Below are 11,247 nucleotides of genomic sequence, written 5' to 3'. Positions count from 1 at the left end.
ATACACACTAAATTCAATTATATAAGCATAGTTACTTTTATAATTAAATATGTAGTATGTAATCCAGTTAGTTATGCCTATGTATTGAATATATATCATAATTTTACATACGTTAGTTAATTAAGTACTTAAGTTATTAATTATAGTAGATATTTTATAACATGTGTAATAGTTAGTATGTAGGACTTTTTAGTTTCATATACTACAATGTAGAAACCATATAAGAAATATATTCATAAAAATTTTATAATTTTATAATTCAATATAAGGTTTATATATTAGTTGAAAATTTTTCATTAGATTTAATAGTTTTTCTATTTTAATTTGGTATTTTTAATTACTCAATTCATTCAAAAAGAAATAAAAAACATACATAAAAGAGCACGAAAAATACTTGAGTAATAACTTAACTTGACTCAGGCTTGTTAAAGAGTACAAACAAAGATCGATAAATAACTCGACTTGACTCGAGCTCATGTTTGATCAGCTCGAGCTCAACTCGGTTTGGCAAGCTCTTAGCCCAAATGATTTAAATCCAGCTTGAATCCACTCGGATCGATTACAACCCTATTTTTATCAATTACCATTTTTTCTTAAATCATGTCCCACACGTTCTATCTTTTTCAAACTTGAGAGACCATTGGTAGTAAAGCTTTTATTCACAATTATCAATCTGAATCATCGTTTGGGCTTTGCTTTAAGAAGTCAAATCTTAAATTGGTTCTTTTACTTACTCAAGTATGTTTTAGCAGATAGTGGGGCTTGGGCTTTTATTCAGTTTTATTCGGCTCTTCTTGATTTTGTTAGCCCAAAATGCATGAGTAGTACTTGACTTTGGAATCTTGGGGTTTTAGTTGATTATTTTGTTTTGTTTGATTTGATTGTCAGTGTTATTCTTGTAGTGTTAATTGGTAGTCCTACATTTGTAATTTTATGGAGTTATAGGAAAGAAATTCAAGCGCATTGATTGTTTAAAGGAGAACTAGCATTGCGACCCATTCCCTGAAAAATATTTCTCAACATTCCCATCTAATTTTTGAGACTGCGTTGGTGCATGGAGTTTTGGTGGTAAAAGAGAGAAAGCATTGTGTCCATCTTGTTTCTCAACATTCCCATCTATGAAGTTGTCTACTGCTAATTCTGCAATTACTTCATCAGACTTATCTCTAGATGATTTAGGAGTAACCATCTTTCCTAACCTGACCCCTTTCATATCCTGATCCGTGGCTCAAGGCCTCCCTAAATATTGCTGCTGCCGCCTCCTTGGTGCAATTCTCAATCTCCATCTCAAACAACTTTGCAATCATTAGATTCTATACAAAGAAGCAAAATGATTTATTATTGAAATAAAATGGAATTAAATGGCTACATTTCTTACCACATTTATGTATACTCACATAACTCTCTTCAATCGTGGGGGTCATAAATTTCTCCTTTTTCTTTGACCATTACACCTTTCTAAAGAAGTCAACCAAATGATTCTCAGTCCGAAATTGCAAATACAATAAAATGATTTGACAATCCTCATGGGTTGTTTGGTGTTAAGACGAAGTGGAAATCTACCAACCCTATATAATTCTTACCCTCATTTCCATAAACCGCACAAAGGAGGTTCTCCCAGTAGTGTGGTTGGTTTGTTGCTTCTCCCGGTTACATTTATTCTAATTTGATATCTTCTGGGATTTTATAAGTGAAGACCCGATACCAGATCATTGTATTGTTGAAATAATCATATTCAACATGAAACGACAATCAATCAGCATGAACTAATTATATGAGCCACACTATGGTGAAACTAAGTATTGTCCTTACCTTGGTGAACCCACAAACTTCATGATGAAAATAAGTATGGTCCCAAGTTTGTGGGTTCACCAACTTGGTGCCATGAGCTAGTGCTCTTAATGATTATTGTACTGTAAGTTGATTTTGCGTTGATCTAACCAAATTGCATTGAATCTTTTATGAAGTGTCTTTTTACTGTTAAGTGATGATTCTTCTTTGACCAGTCTAGGATGAAGTTAGCCTAGAGAAAACTCATACCAAACAACAACAAAATCAATTCAACTCCTTAAGTGTACAAGTCACCTTCAATTCAACTCCTCTTTTGGAATTCCAATAAAACCAGTGAGATATTAACCCTAGTAACCAGTTCATCCTTCTCATTATTTGGTATGGCAAATACAGGGAATCTCTCTACTCAATCAACACATAGAACACATTCACCAAATCATGATAGAGAACACTCCACTTGATCAACACAGGGACTCTCTCTACCCATGATATCATGTGAAGCCATAAGGAAATGCCCCACCCCAATCCTCAAGGAGAATCCTATACTTGTATGAAACTTGTGGTAACATGCCACCCATGAATGGTTCGGGGAATTGTCAATCTGATACCATGAGTACATACCACATTGAAAGCACATCACTTTAAATCATGTCGACCATCAAAGTAATCAATAAATATAGTGAGAAATGTTCGCAATTTCATGAGAGAAAAAGATGAAAAGTAGAATATAAAAATCATAAAGATACTCACAACATTTACCTCACACTCCTAGTATGATCGTAGGTATGAACCTACCTGGATAGTATTGTAAATACTAATGGTCACACTGGAGTGATGATCCTTAGATCAACAAAGACTCTGAGCTCTTGGCGTCCTTGAAATATTTGAATAGAAAAGAAGAGAAGATTGTTGATGTCCTTTACAACCTCTAAAGTGAGATGTTTACTATCATCCATTTTTTTTTATTTGGGAGGGCTCTGAGTTACAATCTTGACGAATTTTGACGTTTCCTCTTATCTCTGTTTTGCTTGAATAAGAGATCTTCAATCTTGGCCATGCATTTAGCCTCTAGACTTGAAGAATCGTAGATAACAAGTGACTGATGGGACAAAGTGCACACATCTCTACAGCTTGCCTTAGGACCAAATCTACAGTCCTTCCCTTTATGAGAGTCTCCCACATGGCGTTAGGCCATACTTCTAAGGTCAGGCTATATGGCTTGCAGGTTCATATTCGGTATTCCTTCTTCCCAAGCATACTCTTGTTGCACCGTGTCTAAGGGAGCATGGGCGTTGCAAATGACACATGCTGCCTTTTGAGCTATTTTGTGTTATCTCGGAGTGCTCATAGTTTTGTACTAGGCTTGTCCTCACCATTTGTTTGCCTTTTAAACGGTTAGCATATCTTATGCTTGCCAAATGTAGGGCAAATCTTCCTTTGTCACCTTGTGCTATCCCACATCTACCAGGCTCTCTACAACATACTGCTTATCTATCTCCTTGCCGCTATCATTTTGCCCATGTGAGGAGATTCCTCCCCTCGTTTTAGCACAATCCTCAAACCGGTTGTCTCTATATCTCTAGGGATGTTGTTTTTTTATGAAATTTTCTTTCCATTTCTTGAGTCATCTTCATCTACACTCAACTCAGTTGAACCCTCCTCACTCACACCCATGTTACCACTAATCTGGGTCACTCCACTTGAGCTTGTGATTGTAGCTTCCTCACTAGCTCGATATGACAACACCCAACCTACAGAGATATCACTGACTCCCACACAAAGTCCTAACCATAATAGCAACATGTGTCCCACTCTGAACTCATCCAACCCCTTACTTTTTCCCAAATTACACTTGTCTTACCTATTGTTACACATGCCATGCAAATGTGTTCCAAGCATAATATTCACAAACCAAAAATTCCAATAGATTGCACCATCCGATATCCCTTACCAAAAGCCTTAATTTTCACATTACATACTCACCCAGTTGAACCAGCTTGTTACTCATCAACCATCATAGATCCCCAATGGAAAGCCATGAACCTTGAATTTGATGCCCTACTAGAAAATCAAACCTAAACCTTAGCACCACCCTCCACTACCTCCAACACCATTAGTTGTAAATGGGTATTTCACATCAATTGCAAGGTTGGCAGCTCCATTAAATGCTACAAGGCTCATCTTGTAGCCAAAGGTTTTCTTCAACGAGAAGGGATTAAGTATGGTGACACTTATATTCCTGTACCTAAACCTACAACTATTTAGCTTATTTTATCTCTTGCTCTCACTTTATGATGGCTAGTACATCAAATAGATATTCAAAATGCTTTTATTCATGGAAATATCTTAGAAAATGTCTAAATGGCCCAATCATCCAGACTTCTAGCATCCTTAGTTTCCTAATCATCTATGCAAAGTTCAAAATATGGGCCTAAACAAGCCCTTCAAGCATTGTCTTCCCAATTAAGAAATCAACTCATTGATCTTGGTTTTCATGGCACGCGTTTGGACTCCTCTCTATTTTTATCTACAAATCAATTTTTCCATCACATATATGATCCACATGACATTCTCATTACTAGCTTCAGTGAAGCAACCATCACTAAGTTACTATCAAATCTTGCAACTTATTTTACCATTAAGACTCCCAATCAATTAAATTTCTTCCTTAGGATTTAAGCCATCTCATTATCACAAGGTATCTTAATACTTCCTATACATCTTACAAAGGACTAAAACAATAGAAGCTAAGACAGTTAGTTCTTCTATAGTTACAACCACAAGCTTATATGCTTTCAAACGATAAGCATTTGAAGAACCTACCCTTTATAGAAGCACCATCAGTGCACTTCAATATCTTTGAAACTAGGCCCGACATTGCATTCACAGTAAACAAATTACCATAGTTTCTTCAACAACCATCTATCTTGCATTGGCAGTTAGTCAAACACGTACTTCATTATTTCAACCAAACTATAAGTTTTGCCTGCACCTTAAACCACCTCAGTCTTTACATCTCCAAGCCTTCTCAGATGCCGACTGGGCTAGAAACAAAGATGACAGGTGCTCAATCGGTGCTTTATGCATTTACCTTGGTGTTAACTTAATCTCTTGGAGCTACAAAAAGCAAGCCATTGTCACAAGATCAAGCATCGAAACTGAGTATAAGGCTCTTACAAACACTGTTGCCAAGCGTTCATGGTAGACTACTCTTCTATCAAAACTTGACATTATGGAAAGGACTGTGGGATTGGACCCAAGGCAAGCCTCAAGAATGTGCATGCCTTGTCCCATCAGTCAATTGATCTATACTATTCTTCAAGTCCAAAAGACAAATGGACAGTCTAGATCAAAAGGCTCATATTCAAGCATATTTGGAGTTAGAAGAATTTCAAAAGGACACCTGATGATCCCACCCTATAAAAGGCATTGGACAAGATGCAAAATCTCACTTTTAAGATCGTAAAGTGATTTATCTTCTTTGGAGTTAGAGCCTTTGAAGAAACCAAGGAACTATGAAGGAAGCAATGGTAGGAGTAGAGCCAGTGCCACTGTCGTATTTCAAAATAATATTAAGGTAGCTTAGTTTCTAAAAATAGACTAGGAATGTGGGGTGAATATGTGTGGGTATGTTGTGAGTATAGGCTTTGCATATTATGTAACTCTTTCCCCACTTTCTACATGAAAAATAATATATCTTCTTCAATATGTATATGGATTATTTTTACACTGCAATTTTGAGATGATGAGTTTGAATGTGTGGATTGGTGATGATTAAGATTTTCATACAGATGTCTTTCCATATATCGATCATCACAGACAGGTAGAGTGATTCCCCACATCATTCCAATGACACATTGCTACAAGTTTCATGCAGGTAGATGGAGTCCCTGTGATGATTGGGGTGTAATGTTTTTGTATTTGCAACACCTAATATAAGGGTAGAGAGATTCCCTAAGCGTATCATGTGTAGTGTCTTTGAGTTGGTTGATTGGTTAGAGTGATTATTCTAGTTGGTCATGTGTGTTGTCTTCGGGTTTGTGGCCTGGGTTAAGTGATTTCCCGTGTCAGATAATTTGAAACTAGTGAGTCAGTTACACGTTGATTGAGTATAGTGATTCCTCGTGTCAAACGGTGGAGTGATTCCTTGCTTGACATTTATACAATGAGATATAATGAGTTTTATGTGCTTTGATAAGGAGGTGGTTCATTGCCTCAATGATAATTACATATATACGTGTATTTTATTTAGATGGTGAATCCTTGCCGCTTATATCATGTGTCTTTCCCCAAAGAGTGATTCCTCGCCATGTATAAATGTATGTGTTTACATATAATGAGTTTTATATGCTTTGATAAGGAGGTGGTTCATCGCCTTAGTGATAATTAGGCATACACGTGTATTTTATTCAGATGGTGAATCCTTGCCATACTTATATTCGTATATTTTATTTAGATGGTGAATCCTTGTCATGCTTATATCATGTGTTTTTACCCAAAGAGTAATTCCTCACCATGTATAAATGTATGTGTTTACATATAATTTACATGAAACAGCCCATGCATCTTCACATTACATTGTCTCTCATTAGTTGTATTGTCATATATGTTTAACCTACCTATGATTTAGTTTATCGGAACCATAGGCCTTGATGCAGACGTAGTCCAAGAGGTGATTCTTGAGGAAGAAGGATTGACCCGACCCAAGTGATAAAGATGAAGGCCTATCTCCGCTATTAGTTATTGTACTTGTCTAAAAGAACTATTTAGTCTCTGAATAAACCCTTACTTATTTCATTCCAACTTATATCACAAACGACGTATTCGATCCATAATTACATGCCTAGAAGGGTTACAAACACCCCAGTGTTGCCGATTGGATGGCATCCCTAGCACCACAGATCCTCGCCAAGTTCTTTACCGAGAATGGGGCACCACAACTTGCTTGAGATAGCATAGTAGGCATTTCACAACTTGCAAATGGCTGAGCTTTGGATTGTGCATGAATTGAGAAGGATTGATGACTGTGACTAGGATATTGTAGGGCACCTACAGTGGTTCTGAAAAAACTAGGATATGTAAAATCCTCACATTCAAAGGTTGTGAGACTCGTGGATGTAGGCATGAAGTCCCTCTCAATCGGCTTCACCTTTGCCATTTTAGTTCATTGGAGAATATCTAGAATATAATGTTGATGTGATAAAAGTACACTTACCTATCCATGGATAGCCTAAATGCCTAAAAAGAAATTTAGAGATCCCAAGTGCAAATTCAGAATGTAAAGCTCATAGCAAACTATCAATGGTATTCTTATCTAACTCGGTAATGAAAATGTTGTTGACATAGATTAAAACATATATGGTAATGCTACCCGAAACATGAATAAATAGAGATGAATCAGATTGACAACCATGAAAACCAAGGTCCAATAATCTGTTGCTTAGTCGGTAAAATTAGGCCCGAGGGGCTTACTCTAAACCATACAAGGCTTTGTGTAATTTACACATAAGATGAGGAAGTTGAGGATGAGAAAATCTAGGGGGTTGAGTCATGTAAACCTCATCATACAAAGACCCATGTAAAAAGGAAATTTGAACATCAATTTAACTTATTGACCAACCAAACAAAACAACGATAGAAAGAGTTAGGGGTGGAACATCGATTTGAACATCATTGGACTATATGTTTCTGAGTAGTCAATACATGATTGTTATAGAAAGCTCTTAGCCACTAACCTCACTTTGTACCATTCAATCTCACCGTTGCCCTTGTGTTTGATGCGAAAAACCAATTTGGAACCAGTGACATTGCAAGTAGTATGGGGTGGAACTAGAGGCCAAGTTCCATTTTTAAAAAATGCTTCAAGTTCCTTGTTCATGGTGGCACGCCACCTTGTGACTTACCTGCTGTCGTGTAGCAACTTGGTTTAGCATTGGTAGGTTCAATCTTGGCAAGGATGGCTTTAGGCAATGGGTATCAGAACCATAAGTATAGTTTTTGGGTTAAGCAATATTGTTCATAGAACAAGCGTTCAGGGGCAGTTGGTAGGGGTGATAATTGGCCACTTCGGACCAGACTGGACCGAATCAGATCGGTACTGGTCCTGATCGGTCTCAGTCTGAATTTTATTGGACTGAAGTAATTCGGTCCGGTCCATGGTCTAGAGGTTTTTCGGCCCAGACCGGATCGAATGAAATTTAATTTTTTTTTATAATTTATATATATTGATTATATAATAATTGTATATAATTAATTATATAACTTTCATCTAACCTAATTCTATCACTAACTCGCCATTAAGTAATTATTAACTAATACTATTATTTATAATTTTATACCAATACTAATATTTATACTAAATTACTAATACTAATAGTCTAGACTCTAATATGGTATAAAAATAAAATAAATAATAATAGTCTAATATAGACTATAGTTATACAACTTATACTAATATAGTTATAACTTATACTAAATCACTATAACTAATAGTATAGTATTAATATATTATAAGAGTTAACTAATAAGTATAGTATAGTATTAATATCACTATAACTATATATAACTAATAAGCTTATAGGCTAATACAATGATTTATTAATCATATACCTAATACAATGATTTATTAATGATACTAAATATACAAAATGTAAATACTTAAAAGTTTAATGTATTAAAAAATTGAAAATTATCATAGATCATAGAATCATAAATTATAATACATTGAGTCATTGACATACTCTAAGTTAGTAACAAATTAGCAATTAACATTTAGCATCATAAATATAATTATCATTAATTATTTTTTTAATGAGTTAATTAAATAATCCACATTAAATAGTTTATTTAATTTTAATTTTACTAATTAAAATTATTTTTTAAATTAATTTATGTGCCAAAAAGATAAAAGAATCACATGTGTGACACATGTGAGCTACCTTTCTAGAAACGGCGTAGTTTTTTTTTTTTTTCAATTTAACGTCCCTAAAATGGCTCTGTTTGGGTCCAATTTCGAACCAAACCGTGTCGTTTCATTTAATAACTCAGTCTCCTCAACCCCCCCCCCCCCCCCGGAGGGCAGATTCACTTTCCATTTTCTCTCCCAATTCTCCCCTCCCTCGTGAGAAACCCTAGGTCCACTCCCCTCTGTCGCAACAGGCTCGGCACCTTCCTTGAATCCTTATTCTTCGGTACCTCTCTCTCTCTCAACTCGCAGTGATAAATTTTGTTGACTGGAAATGTTGGTTATGGTTTTTTATCTTGATTAATTTGTTTCGATCTTAAGTATTTGTAATTTGTACTTGTATTTAAAAGAAAATGAAATTTTTTTTCCCCGTTTTGTTCCGAATAGATATCATTTGGGTTGGCTAGGGAAATCGAGTCTAGCTTGAATTTGTGGTGGTCACTGATTTCGTTGTTTTCTAAGAGATCAATAATGTTTTACAAAGGATTTTTTCTTTATTTCTATATCATTACTCATGCAATCTGAAAAAAAAAAAAAAAAAAAAAAAAAAATAGATCACCCCATAATGTTTAGTATTAATTTCATACTTTTTGTTCAATCATCCATGCTAGAATTAGAATGGCAAACTACTACCAAAATCTATTTAACTTAGCACTGTTAAGCCTGAATGCTCTGTATATTATCTCCTTTCAAAAACAAATTATAACAGATGGGGAAAAAAATGAAATTATAGTTGAGAAACTTTTTTATAATGTGAAGCCTCACTAAAACAAAGCCCTTTGGACACCCAACCCTAGGGAGCAAACCCCAAATACACTCACCAAAATCTATTTAACTTAGCACTGTTTTGTTCCAAGTTTCATGTCTTGTTTATTGTATATTGTGTCTTGTATATTGTGTCCCTTAAACTTGAATGATGTGAATCCTATGAATGATGATTTACACATCCTGTCTCCACACAACAGAAACATATGAATGGCATTCACCCATCTATCCACCACCACTTTTTTCTAAAGGTTCAAATTCATTGCTCTATTTGTGCTCTTTGTACTATCATCCATCAATGCTGGCATCTCTTCTCTAATCACACACATATATTCTATTTTTTGAAATCATTAATGATTTTAAAAGAAAGAAATTGAGCAATATTGTGATGTACAAATTTGTTTCTTTTTTTTTTCTTTTTTTAATTTCTACCTATTATCATTATGAGACAACAAATATGCTTTTTCATGCTTTTCCTATGAATTTAAGTTAAGTCTATCCATTTTTCTAGATGAAGCCTTTTACAAATGATGTGCAAGAGTCAATATAAGACATGCCTCCACCTCCACCCCCATCCAATGTAAGTAATAGATCGATTGGTGAGTCATAAAGTGGTAGAGTTAGGTCAATGGTTTGGATCACTTTACAAAAATATCAAAATGTGATCCCATTAAACCTAGGGCTGCTTGTAATTACTGTGGTGTTTCGTATGCATGTGATACGAAGACCAACAGTACGAAATCCATGAAGTATCACATTGAGAAGCAATGTAAGAAATGTCCGTTTAAGAAGACGGATAATTCTCATAGGACTTTAGGTTGGAAGGTGGAGGGAGGAAGTAGTAGTGAGGGACTTGTGCCTATTTCATTTAGTTTTGAGACTTGCCGACAAGTTTTAACAGAGATGATTATTCATGATGAGTTGCCCTTTAGGCTTGCTGAAGGGGAGGGTTACATGAAGTTTATGCTTGTGGTTTGCCCTAAGTGAGTAGGGATTCCATCTCGTATGACGGTTGCCAAGGACTGCTTTAGTTTGTTTTTGAAGGAAAAACAAAAGTTAAAAAATGCTCTTCAAGGGTAGCGAATTTCCCTCATTACGGATACATAGACATCCATGCAAAACCTAAACTATATGTGTATGACAGCACACTTTTTGATCATGACTGGAAATTATACAAGAGGATTATTAAACCTAGGGCTGCTTGTAATTACTGTGGTGTTTCGTATGCATGTGATACGAAGACCAACAGTACGAAATCCATGAAGTATCACATTGAGAAGCAATGTAAGAAATGTCCGTTTAAGAAGACGGATAATTCTCATAGGACTTTAGGTTGGAAGGTGAAGGGAGGAAGTAGTAGTGGGGGACTTGTGCCTATTTCATTTAGTTTTGAGACTTGCCGACAAGCTTTAACAGAGATGATTATTCATGATGAGTTACCCTTTAGGCTTGCTGAAGGGGAGGGTTACATGAAGTTTATGCTTGTGGTTTGCCCTAAGTGGGTACGGATTCCATCTCGTATGACGGTTGCCAAGGACTGCTTTAGTTTGTTTTTGAAGGAAAAATAAAAGTTAAAAAATGCTCTTCAAGGGTAGCGAATTTCTCTCATTACGGGTACATAGACATCCGTGCAAAACCTAAACTATATGTGTATGACAGCACACTTTTTGATCATGACTGGAAATTATACAAGAGGATTATTTCCTTTTCTTTGGTTGAAAATCATA

The sequence above is a fragment of the Carya illinoinensis genome, chromosome 2 (assembly GCF_018687715.1).
Source record: "Carya illinoinensis cultivar Pawnee chromosome 2, C.illinoinensisPawnee_v1, whole genome shotgun sequence".
NCBI classification, from domain to species: domain Eukaryota; kingdom Viridiplantae; phylum Streptophyta; class Magnoliopsida; order Fagales; family Juglandaceae; genus Carya; species Carya illinoinensis.
The sequence above is the reverse complement of the archived record's forward strand: the minus strand, read 5'-3'. Positions refer to the sequence as shown.